General features: G+C 41.9%; 1 protein-coding gene across 6 annotated transcripts in view; it reads left to right on the forward strand.

The window, feature by feature from the left end:
- STARD13 (StAR related lipid transfer domain containing 13) overlaps positions 1-14652 on the forward strand; it is a 300610-nt gene that overhangs the window by 207592 nt on the left and 78366 nt on the right. The window contains exon 1 of one of the 6 annotated variants that reach the window (XM_062615060.1): positions 14019-14294. The exons of 4 other annotated variants lie outside the window; for them this stretch is intronic. The gene's annotated coding sequence lies outside the window, so the exon portion shown is untranslated. Of the gene's footprint in view, positions 1-14018; positions 14295-14652 lie in introns of those variants that run through there. One more of the 6 variants, XM_062615059.1, reaches the window with a different exon arrangement.

Consider the following 14652-nt stretch of genomic DNA (forward strand, 5'->3'; position numbering starts at 1 on the left):
ATTTTCTGCTTTTTTTCCAAATCCCAGCCTTTAATGAAGAGCAATGTCGTGTTTAGAAAGGATGAAAAAAAAGAAAGTTTGATACAAAATTAGAAATATATCTGGAAATCTGAAGTCCTTGAGTATGCGAGACAGGGTCTGCTCCAGATATTTCTTTTCTAAAAGAGAGAAGTCCAAGTATCATGGCAACAATTTTCAGATGCTACCATGTATTTGGTCAATCCACATCATGTTGAGTATTGGCTGAAGAAAAAGGATTTCAGTTTGATTTTTAATGGCCAAAAGCAGCTGCAGAATTGGACCCAAGTGTTTTTGAAACTTGGGAGGTCTCCACAATGCTCAGAGGAACTGCCATGGCATGTACAATAGCATAGGCTACTAAGATGGTTGTAAGATCACGTAAATTTCAGGGAAATGCAGAACATTTCCAAGAATAACCAGTGTTATTAAGATATTGCTAGAAATAGTCTTTTACAATCAACATGTTTTTTAATACTGAATTTCAGCATACTAAGTGGATGCATATGTAAATCGCATTCTGTAAAAATAACTTGTATAAACTTTTTTTTATTATGGGTTTGGAAAGCTTTAAAGCAGTTCTGAGGTTGTCAACATGCTAGTGTCTTAACAATGTCATAGCTGGCACTTCAGGACTCTTCAAGTATCCTGTGATTTCCACCTTCAGTGTTAGAAAAGGAAGTATAAAGGAAAGGATTCTGAAAATGGCTACAAAACTTCACACTTTCTGCAAGTATAGGATTATAGCCTTTTGGCAATGTAAGTTTGTCACATGCATCAACATATTTTTATACATTGGGCCATGAAGCCAGACTGTGTAACTGATGAATTATATAGTGATCTGGAAACAAACTGACCTGCTATGCAGATTTCCTGCTTAATCATAGAATCATAGAATAGTTAGGGTTGGAAAGGACCAAGAGGCAAATGAAGCTGATTGTAAGATGTAAACCTGACCTTTTCTGATGTAAGTATATCCCTAAAAATTCTGTCCTGCTTGCAAGTAAAAATTGTGCACACTCACCTATGTGTTTTATTAGCAAGTGATCTTGGCTGGAGAGATCTATCTTAAATTATTGCGATTACTTTGTCAGCAAGTAGCACTGATCACAAGTGCCACCAAACCAACATCCCTTCCTCTGCTGCAAATACAGCTGCCACCCTTTTTTTCAATCAGATATGCCTTGCCTGTCTTTTGTGCTGTTGCAACCTTTCAGCTGGTCTTCAGAACCCCACTGCAGTCCTGTGTGCAGTTCCCTTTGTGCTCAAGGCACTGCAAATCACGCATATACAATTTAAAATTCAAATTAACCTTAACGATCCTTCACCCTTTGCAGTCCAGAGGTACTCAGCTGTGATGCTGAAACTTTATGTCCCAGGGAAGATTTTGAAGGATGACTGCCTAGCCCTTCCGTGCTGTGAACCCGTTGGAATTCACTCCCTGGACACATGCAGAAAGAGGGATACAACAGAGCTCTTTGCTTCTATCCTCCGTTCTTCCCAACAATTACAGTCCTATTTACTTAGGCAAATGGAGAGCTGGCAGGCTGAAATGTAGGCTAAAAGGCATGTGGTGCTAAGGAAGTCCTTTGCCCTTTGCACATACATACTATTACATGGCTATAGCAATAATATTTCTAATTTGTCCATGAACTGCACTGAGGAGTACTTTCAAGATATACATCTCTAGTAAGCTCTTTCATGGAGTCTTTACAAGCAGTGCGTGTAAGGAAAGAAGGAAAAAGCTTGAGTGCCTCACAGGTACATTTGTTAAAACAATGTGTGAATGGCTATTTTTTGTTATTGGATTACAGAGTAATGACAAATTTAATCATGTAACTTCAGCTCTACTATTTCTATTCTTATTAGTGCTGCTACCACATCTCTCATACAGCAGAACTGCACTAATACAAGGGAGGATTACCTTGATTCCTAGCTTTATTAATGATGCTGATGTAGTTATTTTATTAAGGTTCTTATTATTTTAGCTTATCTTTGACTGCTCTGAGAGTTTTGTATGCACAGAAAAAGAAGGGGCATTTACTCTGGGATAAATCCACCAACAGTTCAATATTGACAGCTTTATCCGGATTTAAGCCACTGTATATAGGATCCAAATCTGAGCTGACTTCTGACTGTGAGCATGTAGGATTTATTTTTGTGAACTTGGTACTGTTCCAATGTTTGCAGTAGTCTTGTAAGTCTAGATGGTTTAAGGTTCATTCAGTGTGCGAGATGACCATCTGCTCTCAGTAATTGCAACTTCACTGACAGTATTAATAAACTGTTCTGTGTTCTTGCATGTCTCTAAAATGCCTCAAGCAACTGTTCATGGAAAAGTCACAGCAGCTGTGGGGTTCACAAAGACTTTGGTGCAGATCGCAAAGTGCAAATAACTTTTCCAACTGTCTAGTAACTGCAAACCCATTAAGTGTAACTTCTGTGACACAGAAAAAAAAATGCTTTAAAAGAGCCCTAATGGGATTAGAGAGTGTGAACACCTGGGATTGCTCTCAGGGCCACCTACTAACTGGAACATGTTGAGAGGTAAGGAATCAACTTCTCCTTTAGCATTGTCCTGAGGAGCTGCATGATGCCCAGGGGAGCTGGGGCTGGAAGTGGGTAGTGGAGATGTACCTCCCCATCTCCAGGCACCCCCCTTTTCTTTGTCTCCTTCACAAGGTGGAAGGGTACTCATGCCACTTCTCACATTTTGCTTTTGCTATCAAACCAACAGAATTCTCTGTTCTTAATAAAAAACTGTCTTCTTCATGAATGCAGCCACATCTGTCTTACATTTATTTAGCTGCCTTTGAAAAAGGTCCAGTTCCAAGCATTGCTTTGCAGACTGCTTCCTTGCACACTGATTTAGGCCTCCCTAAATGATTCTCCCTCTGGAGCTTCAGTCTCAGCATGAGCTCCAGCATGGGCATCCCTACTGAGGTGAAGGGCGACAACCAAAACACTGGCTTCAGCACCTAGGTATTTATCAACAGCTACCACTAAGTATCCTTGTAAAATGCAGAAGCAAAAATCCTCTTCCACACTGAACTGTCCGGATTGCATGTTTGGGCATAAAATACCTGATCACTAATTCCTTGAAAAACAACCATCCAAGGACTCACATTCTGAACAGCAACTTAATGCTTTGTGGTATCTGCCCATCAACCAGAAGGGACTTCAGTCCATAGTCCCCAAATCTTAATAGAATAAAGCCAAGTACTTGAGAGCAATACAAAGAAGAGGAACAAATACACATTCTCACTAAGGTCATTGGTTGCTATTGGGCTGCCCTGAAATTTCATTTTAGGAATCATGTAATATAGTTATACTGTTTAATGATCTGTGGCAAAAGTGTGGAAAACATGGCAGAGGTTGCAGAAGACACAAAAGTATTTAATTAATTCGGACTGCAGAAGATAAAGAAATTAAACAGGACATAACTAAGCTAGGTATATGAACAGTACAACAGCAGAAGAAATTCAACATTGTAGAAAGAAGGGTAATCAATAACTGAGGAATAATCTGATCTGCATTGACCCTTTGCAGATTTCTAGGTAACCTGTCACAAATTAAGTTTGCAAGACGACATTTACATCTCATTTCCAGCCCCAGGCTCTGCAGGGGCCATGTTCCTTCACCTCCTGTGGAAGTCCGGAGTTAATGTCCTCTTCCCTTAGAGCACAGCTCTGTGCAGGTCTTGTCTCCAAAGTTTTGCTGATTTCATGATGTGTCTCACACAGGGGTGTGATATGATCTCTGATAACCCAGTGAACCCCAGTTTTCATTCAAACTGTAGTTTCTGCCAGTACTGCTTCTTCTGCTTGTATGTCTCTTTGTGTTTCCCATTGTACGGAGAAAAATCCTCACATTTCTTCCCCACACACCAGCTTTCACCTTGGTTTTTCTGTACACTCATGTTTGTTGCTGTAGTTCTCCAGCAAACTCTGCTAGTTAAACCCTGCTCATGCTTGACATCCTTTCTGTTGACCTGCCGCTTTCCAGGCTCCAGTGAGTGATGTTCAGAAAGAGCAATTGATTTTACAAGAAGTCCATTATGTTTGGGTACTCATCGGTTACCTTTACAGTAACAATGTCACGGGGCAGGAGCTCCCTCCAGCCGGCTGCATTGCACGCTTCTCCTCATCCTCATCCTCCTCCCCATCCATCTCCTCTGGAGTTTCCAGTTGTAGGTGAGCAGAGCTGGCTGCCCACAGCAGGTCACGCTGCTCCCACTGACCTGACAGGGCTGGGGTGCCTTGCTCCATGAACGAGATTTTAAGATTTTAATGCGGGAAGAAAAAAAATTGTGTTTGGTGTTTCCCATTCCTTATCTTCCTTTCACTGAGATACGACAGCCAGGGCCAGGGCAGGCGTAAGGGCTTCACGGCCTCTAGTGGGCAACGGCCAGAGCTGCAGGACTTCCCAGGCAACGTAAATCCATGGAAAACTAATTGGCTTTTTAAATGTGTATGTTTTTCCTGGCTCCCTATGGAAACAAGGCTTATGCAAACACTTCCTCTATGTGTGCTGTCTTCACACCCTCAGCAACTGCGGAGCCGGATTTCAGGTTAATTTGACAGAGGTGCAGGGATTTCACAACCCGTGCCTCCAGGGTTTCTGTCAATAGGTACGCCTGCTTCAAGGAGACACCTTTCACACTCCTCCTAACAGCAAGAATGTTACTATACAACTTCACACAATACCAGACACCAAAATATCAGCATCAGAGAGAGATTATGCTCATTGAAAAAGCTGCTTGGAAATACATTGTGAATCAGGCTTATTTGTTCACATGCTCAAAGAAGACCCTCAATTTTGTTTGATAACTTGGTTAGTGTAGACTCAAAGAACATCTTGTCTCTTCTATGCCAATGTCAGTTAGTCCTGCAGGTAAAAGAGAGGGGAGACACTCCAGGTTGCTGGTACTGCCCAGACCATAACAGCAGACTGACCGCTTCATTGCTTATAAATCTAAACAAGTGCTTAAAAGACACCCCAGTTCTCATTTTTTCTTTTGTTTTTAGCTTAGACTGGCTTGTAACAGCAGTCATTAAAATATAGCAGATAAAAGTGAAGCTTATAGATAGATTCTTCATCAGAATTCAAACAAGCTGTTTCCATATGTCAGTAAGAATAAAGGAATGAATATCCATTTGACCATGAAATCCTTTAGATTTCATGGTCAATTTTTTATAAGTATTTTTAGATACCCAAAATGGAGAAAAACTGTCCTGAAAAATGTTTGCACGCATGATACCTATTCTCCTTTTTGTTTTTGCTTCACTGTATTAAAGAAGAGAAAAAAGGTATGGCTGGGTCGCAGACTCACTTTTTGTTAAACCAACAAAAGAGTCAGTCCTTCAAGTGAAGAAGAAGAAAGCATATTGTCTCCTTCATTACAGCAATGAAGCATATTGTCTTCTTGTAGCATTTCATTGTTGTTTGAAAACAGCTTTCTCAAGTCAGATGTTGGATACCCGGCTTTACTTTGAGCATCTGAAAGGATTTTTAAATCAAGTGAAACATTTTCAGGTTGAAGTTGCAGGAAGGTGATCAGTAAGTGTCTCTGAAGTGGTTAGGATCTGACTTCTCATTTTAAAAGCTCTTATTTCTCATGTGTTACAAACACTTGGAATGACAAAATTAACCAGTAATGGTTTTTCTGAGTTCATACCACAAATGCCAAGCTTGTGGAGATTGAAAATGACTCAAATGGAACCATTCGGCTTTGTCCTTAGGTACTGAAAATCTTGTGGAGTTGTGTTTTTTTTTTCTCTCGCATTTTTCCTAGAGTGATCTTTGAAAACAAAACCACAGTGTGGCCTTTTTGTGCTAGGAAGACTTTGTTGCTTTTGCCAAGAGAGTTGGAGGACAAGGCCAATGTGGCATCATAGGCTTTTGGTACACAAAAATACGTCTAATAGGGATCATCTCAGGAAGCAGCGGAATAGCGTAAATGGAATCAAGTCTCACTGACTCAAACTTTCCAGAAAAATCCTTTCTCTCTGTTCCCTTATTCTCAGGCTTTTAATTCCTAAAACCCAGTAAAGGCATCTGTCTTGGCTGTGTTGGCTGTAAACAGCAGTCTTACGTGTCCGGGTAGCTTCCCAGCACTGGCATATGTAATCAAGATCCTTACAGCAAGTCTCACTTCGCAGAAAATGACTTTGGGAGAATCCATCATTATCTGTGCCCAAAACTGCCTAATGTACTGCCAGTGTGTGTTTTTCTTTTATGATTTCTCCCTCTGTAAATCACGCCGAGAGATCTGGAGGACCATGGTGATAGAAATACGATTAGTATAGATTCTTGTGCATGTGTGTGATGAAAGAAAACAGGTTTGTCAATAACATAACTTACCAAAAAAAGGAAATGTTTATTCTTTGGGTTTCTGAAAGTTCAGGGAGACAAAGTTTTCATACCTCAAGCATGCTGAACTTTTCTCAAAAAGAGTCTTTGCAGATTTAAAAAAAGGAATTTTATGTTGTGAAATAGTCACAAACCAGACGTCTTTGCTTTCTCATCAGCCAGTGTGAAGATGGGCGAATCACACACTGACTGGCACCACTAACATTGAGAATTCATGCCCATTCCCCTAAGTGCTTGTTCAAAATAAACCTCTTGATGTCTTGATTATGGCCTGTTAAGCTCCAGAGCAGTTCCTCAGATAAATTGTCAGCATGTAAGCATTTTTTTTCTGGTGATGTTTCAGGCAGGGCTGTGCAGAAGAGCTTTGCCTTTTCCTGTTGCTTAGAGACAATCTTCTCCTCTGATAAGAAGTAAATTTCTTTATTTTGATGGATCCCACCTTAAAATCTCTGGGAAATGCATGATACTTTGCAAGGGGTGAGGTAAGCATTCTAGTGTTGTTAGGAGTTTGTTTCGTTGCAGGAGGCCAGAGGCCTTAGGTATATGGACGTGCTGTGTAAACTTATTTTTTGTTAGAAATGAAAGAGGAGTTGCTGCGACACTTGTTTCCTCCCAAGCTCCAGGCTGCACTACTATAGCCAGTAAAAAACTTGCAATAGAAAGCTGCTTTGTGGAGAGCTCTGCTTGTCTGTTTTCATAATCTTTGCATATAAGTGTAAGAGCTGAGTTGCCATAGGGTGTTTAAGGCCTGGCATACTTCACTCAACACACTTTCTATGAAGAGCCTTTTGGATGTTGGGAGTGTTCTGGCCATACTTAAAACATCTCTGCATTTAGATGCTACTTCTTTTTTCTGACCTGGAAATGTGTTTTGGTCAGACCTTAAAAAGATTAATATTTGAAGCATGTCAACTTTGAGATGCCATATATCTTACTGCATTTACCTTGATATATTCTGTGTAGTCTCGGATCCTGCCTGCTCATAAACAGGGTGTTTGGGAATACAGTAGTCTTGTCAGGTTAACTACCCAAAATACTTAAGAACTGCCATAGAGGTATGATAGTGGGAAATCTGTACCTATGGCTGCAGCACAGTGTGTTAAGTACTGAGAGATGGAAGAAATTTCACTTTGGCCGGCGTTCCTACCTGATTTCATAAACTTCAGCAGTCCAGCCAGAGCAGTACTTGGAAAGAGGCCCTTGAAGTTTTAGGCAGTACAGGATGTGTGCTTGGCCATTTACTGTTCCCCAGTCCAACAGTAAGCTAGCACTTGGCTGGGTACTTGGGGAATGCTGTTTCCATAGGTATTAGTGCTTGAAACTATCAGGTGTTCCACAGGTCTTTCACAAGAGGAGTAATTACATCCGGTCAGCAGAAATTACTCCTGCTGTTTAATTTGGGAGCCATATTCTTTACTTCTGGTCTTGAGTTGTTGCACAGCAAATAGCTGCTGCATTTTCTGTCCAGGGTGGCAGCACATCTCCCTGACACATGCGTGGGCAATGATAGTGATGGCGACAGTGTGCCTCAGGATGACATTTCAAGTTTGCTTGTGACTGAGGTAATTTTAAACAGTGCAGGCATACAGCATCAGAAATCCAACTTTTATTCGCAGCTCGCTGCCTTGCAGGAGGGATCCTGAGCCAGCCCCTGGGTTCACTGAGTCTTGAGGCAAATGCTGATGCTGAACATTTTGGTCTTACTCTGTCCTTTTGAAGCCTTTTATATACAGAAAGTAATTAGCAGTCCAGATGATTATTGTTTGTTAGTAGTGGTTTTAATTACTGATTTCCAGGACACTCAGTTAACCTTTTCTGAAAGCAGGTGGGTTTTTTTTTACTTCCTTGAAGCAAGCCAGTGATTTACATTTTAATATAAACTTTTTTAAAAGTTTGAATTTTAATTCCTGAGCCCTTTGAAGCATTTGAACAAACTGATTAAAATACCATGCCTTTGCCATGCACAAACTGAACCTCTTGTTAAATGGGGCTCCTGTCACTGAAGTGCAGTAAGTGTCATTTTCAGGCCTCTGGAGGTGCTTTGTCCCATAGGATCTCCATAGTGGGAACTTATGGCTATGATCTCCCAGGTCCCAGCCTGCAGAAGCAGAGAGGCAAGGAGGAGATGCCACTGAATCAACCAGGGCACCACTGAGAAGGAAAATATGCTGAGCACCAGAGCTTGCTTCTGAGTGTTGGGATCAGAATCGGATTTATCATCTGTTTCGATCAATCCAAAGTGAACTGTGTTGGGCTGGGCTCTGGGAGCCCCTGCTTTGCAGTAAGGCAAGAGGGTAGATCAGCAGTCTGTCAGTGTCATGATGAGTAAAGCAAAGAGGCATTGCTTGACTTTCATAAGTGAGACTCAAGCTGTAGAGTTTAGAGTTGGAAAACATTTATATTGGCAATTAAAGGCAACACATGTGACACAGAGATATGCCATGTAAACTCCAGAGATTTTCCAACAGGAGAAAGACTTAAAAAAGCTAAATGAGTACCGAGTGTAAGTGAGAGAGGTTTTCCTGAAGAATAAGTTAGGTACTAAATATTTTGATCCTTCAAAGAATGTGTTTTGTATTAAAATACAAACGTGTATGGCTTTCTCATCAGGTGGAGATAGTACAGCTGTCCTACTTTACATAAGCACTGCAATAGTAAATGAATGAGAAATAGTTCAGGATCTGTTTGGGAAATGGTAATCTTAAGGAAGAGCATCTACCACATGAAAACTGCCCAGGAAAGAATCTCCACTCGACATATTATCATTGCAGTTGTCTGCTTTAGATGAGAAGTTTTGAAATCACTTTTCTACTTTGATTTTGCATTGAAATATCCATTTTGATGCAGAGTTTCAAATAGTAATAACCTGAATGTTATTTTCTCTTTCCCCTTGTCTTTTTTGCTGAAAGCATATCTGCATTAAGCAGCACTTTGTATTCCCTCATCTCTGTAACTTTTCAAAACCTCATAATCTTCAGGAAAAAGTATGAGTGTGTTTTTAGGGGGAAACCTGAAGACAGGGTTCGCCTGTTCCTGGTAGCACAAAATAAAACCTTTGCCTCCCATTATCCTCAAGAATCTGCCAGGTTAGTGCAGGACATACAATAATAAAATGGGATGAAAGGGAAGCAGCAAGTGGTGGGGCACTTGGCTCCATGTGCCCTTCCTTTGCAGGCTGTTTGGCTTGCAGCCATACAGTGGTTATAAGTGCCGTGGTAGTGTGATTAGGGGATAGCAGCAGGAAATGCTGGCATAATCTGAAAGGCAGGCAGTTGGGAGTGATGGAGGAGATCAAAGGCTTGAATGTGTTTGCAGACTGGTGAATAATTGCAAGTTGCTCCAGAAACATGGCCTGGCCATTGGCTTTATCCGGCAATGTATTTCCACAGCAGAAGTGAGTATGTGGCCCCGTGGGGCCCCATCTGCAATGCTGCACTTCATTCTTGTTCTTTGTGATCCAGCCCCCACTCAACTTGCATCAGTGGATTCAGAGAAGCTGTTAGAGAAGTGGCTTGTTTTATCCAAGGAGACTGAAACAGGGCTGTGTTTAATTCCAAGACAAGGCTGCTGTCGTTGCATGCAACTGGACAGGGAAAAAGCCTTTGAGCTGTAGGGCCATGTAGCCCAGCAGTGAAGAAGTTTCAGCTGAAAATGGAGGTCCTGACCATCAGAGGAGGAAGGTTGCAAAGCAGTGGTGGGGAAGAGATGGAGGGAGACATGAGTGCTCATCTTTAGAGGTGAGTATCTTTATCTTGCTCATCTTTACAGCAGTGTCCTTGTACCTGTTGTTTTTCCTCAAGAAGCTCAAGGCATTTCCGAATCTATGTAGCAGCTCATGCATGCTATCTTAGCAAACCAATATCTGACAGCAAGAAGAAATAATGTGTTCTTGAGTATGTTTGAGTGTTAAGGTGCGAAATACAAGGGTTTTAATGATCCTGTTTACCGCATTTTAAGCAAATACACTGCTGCAGACAGAGTGCCTTTAAACTATTCACACTTTTCCCCTGACAGCCTCATGGTAGAAGGCTCAACATATTAATTTATTCAACTTCCAAAAAGACTCCAGGGCCAAGAAGGCATTGCCATCCTGGTTGCATGGAGAAGGCCAAGCTTTTCTATTTAAAAGTCATTGGGGAACAATGGCAAGTAATTCACTCTTCCTCCTTCCTCACCGGTGCAGTTTTGGGAAACTAAAACTATTTTTGAACTTGAGTTTCAGCAAGGTCAGAAAAACAAGGGGACTGCTGGACTCGAGACTTCCTGATGTTCTTTCCAACCTGAATTACCCCAGGGCCGTTTGATTTTATGATCCAGCTTTTTTAAGGACAAGGCAGGGCAGACTTTCACCAGAGCTTTCACAGGGAGCTCTGTGGTGGCTCCCTCTGCCATACTTTCATCACAGGGTCTGTGAGCACTGAAGGTCCTTGGATGGAGTCCTAGCTCCTTGCAAAGCAACACTTTACATCAAGGTGAAAGGTCTTATTCTGACACAAGTTCACCCACAAAAATGTTTGCTCATCTTTCTTCTGGTGGTTCCCCAGCTGTCAGCAGAGGGAGAGGCTACAGGTCAGAAGGCCCAAGTGAAGTTTTTGTGGTACCCAAAGCACTTCCCCAGCAGAGCATTCTTGCCTGTTGAACTTCTGGGCAAGAGGGTAATTCTCCCAATTCAATCAGTAGGTCTCCAAGTCTTCCACTTTATATGACATTTTCTAATATCTATTTAAATGGTAATGGGACTAATTAGGAATCTGACCTGTGGAGCCACAGTTTGGGAAGAAGTGTCTGATTGTTTTATGGTATCCAATCTCAGCAGATCTCACAACTATCTCCAGGTGAAGGGACCAGTGAGGGCTATGGCATCTGCCCAGCAGTGACAGAAGAAACTAGTCTAATGTCCTTCATCCCTGGGATGACATCTGTACTACCAAACAAGGAAGGATCAGGGATCCCACAGACAGGGAGCATAGACTGACTCATGTTCACAGTGCTTAGGAAAAGGTTGGTAGGAGTGGTCCAAAACAGAGCCAGAGAGAGAACCAGCAGTGCAGATGATCTGACTCCCAGGACCTAAGCTCATTCAGTGGCTGTCTTGTGTTCAGCCGTACTGGGCTATTATAGGGCTGTGTCCGCAATTAGCAAAAAGCGTGGCCCAAAAGGAGAAGATTTGCAGAGAGAAACAGTCCTGATAAACCAACAGCTGTGCTACCACATTTTGCTGCTTTATTGTGGATTTACTCTATTTGGAGCCTGTAAACTGAACACTCATTAGTGGTGGGAGCAGATCTTCCCGTTCACCCCCAAGGAACTCAGTGCACTGTCTGAACTCAAAGCACATGGAGGATGATGTAGAGAAAATACATTTCTTTTCATCTGCAGCAGGCTTTTTATCTTATTATTCAGGTGATGGTCAACATTCTCAGGGCAGAGAAAGAGCAAATCTTGCCCTGTGTGCTGTAAATATTACTCCAGGCAATGGACAAAATGCTCCATCCAGCACATGTCACACTGTGGTATTGAGCCTTTAATTTCCTTTTACAGCTTTTGCTAAAGATTCACAATTCTGTGATTATTCAAATGGTTATGTACTACTGATTGGTCTCGTTTATGGATTTTCAAGTACATTTTAAAGGTCAAGCAAGTAATTTTAATCAGTCATGTGTTTTTTTGACAGCTAATAATTACTGAATGTACAGCAGCACCTGGAAAACATATTTATTGCATTTGCTGTTACATATTTGGATTGGGCACAGGGATGCTGCTCCTCCCCTGCTTGTTTCACTCTCCATCATCAAGTTACTGGCACTGATCAGCCAGTGCATCCACAGGAGAGCACTGTCATTGCAGCACTTCAAATCTGAGTCACAGCTGCTTGGACATGGGCCCAGGACCCATGTCTTACAGCTGCTGGTTAAGAGAGTAGTAACTGCATCAGAGCGGTGCTGCCCTTAGCTCAGACCATTCCTGACTACTTAATCCATACCACTTTCTGCTAGGTTTCCTGGCTCCTAACCATCTGGAAATTAGTCTGGCATAGTTGTTCTCAAATTCTTGTGTGCAGGGCACTCATGGGGTGGTTGTGGAAAGCTGTTGGACTGCAAGCTAACAAGTGACTGTCCTCACAATGTCTGCAGAAGTGTAAGCAAAGAAAATGAGAATATTTTCTCATTTCAACAAAAAGCAGTCAGACTGAGAGCAAGGCTTGAACTCAGGTGCTGTAACATCAGCTTCTACCATGTGAACTAAAGGGCTAACTGCATTGCTTATGGGAGCAGTTATACATACAGGGATGGGCAGCAAGGCTGACCAGCCCCAGCATGAAACAGATGAGATTCTTCAGCTTAGGAAAAAAAGAGAGTTAAATGGGATCTGACAGAAGCCCGTGAAGTCATCCATCATGTGGAAAAAATGAGCTTGGGAGAACTGTGGGACATGTAATGAAGTGGTTAGAGAGTTGGTGTAAGTAGACAGAAGTGCTTTTTTTGGTGGCTTTCCACTAGGTTTTTGGAATGCATTAGGGCTGGGTGGAAGAGACTCAAAAAGGGATGAGATGCACTCATACAAGGCTGGTGACGCAGTAGTCCTGCTCCAGCAGCTGCCTGGGGAAGCCCTGGGGTCCCTGCTTGCTGGGAGCCAAGTGGCACACCTGAGGAAAAGCTGCTTCCATACATGTTGCTCTTGCACCCTTCCCTGAGCTGCTGGTGGACGTGAAACTCGAGGGGTCCTTCATCAAGCCTGTGGCAGCAGCTCAGCTGCTTTTCAGTGTGGGCAGTGGTATGAGGACCCTGTGTACCACCAGGACAATATGAGCTGTTAGTGAGGAAGGAGCTGTTTTTAGCCCTGCCTGCACTTTCAGCTGGGATTTCTGTCTGACAATAGAATAACATGACAACCCCAGGATTTTGCAGCCCATTCAGACTGTATCCAGATCTGCCCAGTCATTTTTAATTTCCACAGCACAGTTTCTTAAGAAGATCTGGAGGGTGGAGGATTAAAACAATTTACAGTTTACAGAAACGCGGCTGTTTTGTTCTGCTCATGGGAACAAAGTTCGTAGCACTGGTTTTATGGTACCACCTTGCTTTTATACTCCATGCTTTGTTAAACATGATAATGAGTTCAGCGCTATGTAGTGCACTTAGTGCTGTGCAGAAAATAAAAGTATTTCCTGCCCACACTTCAAAAGAACTGCTATGATAGTAAAGGCTCTTTCAAGCTTAGGGCTGCTAGCCTAAACACTGTGTATGCTGGGCTAGCTTGTCAAAAAGCTCTGTATTGCAAATGTACATTTATCTTTGTAAGAATGACAAGCTCTCGTGCAAAGCAAAACACTATATAAAGCAGTTCACTGAGGCAGTATGTTTTACCATATTCCTCTTCTGGAACAGAGAGGCGTTTTGTATTACATTAATCAGCTTCTAAGCCCTGAAGGTCACAATTATCTGGCCACTATTTTTTTCAGTATTAGTGATTTTAGTACATGATTAACTTTCATGTGTGCATCATTAAGATGAAGAATTGTTTTTGAAGTTTCAAATAGAGCAGCAGGTCTTAGCTGTAGTATTTGCCATACTTGCTCAGCCACTGTTAAAAGGGATGATTTATAGAAAATCCAGCTGTGAGTTTTCATTTCTTCAAGAGCAGGAGGCGGGACTAGGAACCAACCTAAAACCAAGCGGAGCATTGATCAGAGTAGAAATGATGTAGAGCACAGCTCCGCAGACAGCAGCTAAGCATCGTGGAAGTGTTAGCTGGCAGCGATAAGGAGGCAGAAGCAGCACTCGGTGACAGAGGAGCCATCTGTAAGGAACTGGGAATCCAATTTCAGGAGGGCAGAAAATGAAGTACAGAAGAAAGTGATTTTGGTTCAGAGGTACAGTGAAGCCCAAGGATATCTGTAGACAGTAAGTTTCTATACTGTAGCAGGGATGTTTAAATGCAGCAGATAGCATACTGTTTGGAAGGGCTTTTCAGCTTTGAAAACAGGCATAAATAGCTCCTTTATAAAATAGCTTTTGCGTGAAGTTTTTTATTTATTTTTGCAATGTAAATAAGCTTATCTGTTTGAGGTGGTTTGTTTGAAAACTTGGAAACTAACTTTAAAACTGCCGGTGTCCATCACTTCAGAGGGTGGTTTTGTTTAATAAGGTCATCTCCTGTGGAGAGTAAGTTTTGTTCATAAACTTTCTGAAAAATATCTTAGAAAAAAAGATTGCTTTGGCCCCAGTTGCGAGGTGAAAAAGGGTAGGCAAGAATATTTTT

This window comes from Pezoporus occidentalis, unplaced genomic scaffold (assembly GCF_034315485.1).
Source record: "Pezoporus occidentalis ecotype Australia unplaced genomic scaffold, CSIRO_AGI_Poc_V1 ctg18, whole genome shotgun sequence".
Classification (NCBI taxonomy): Eukaryota; Metazoa; Chordata; class Aves; order Psittaciformes; family Psittacidae; genus Pezoporus; species Pezoporus occidentalis.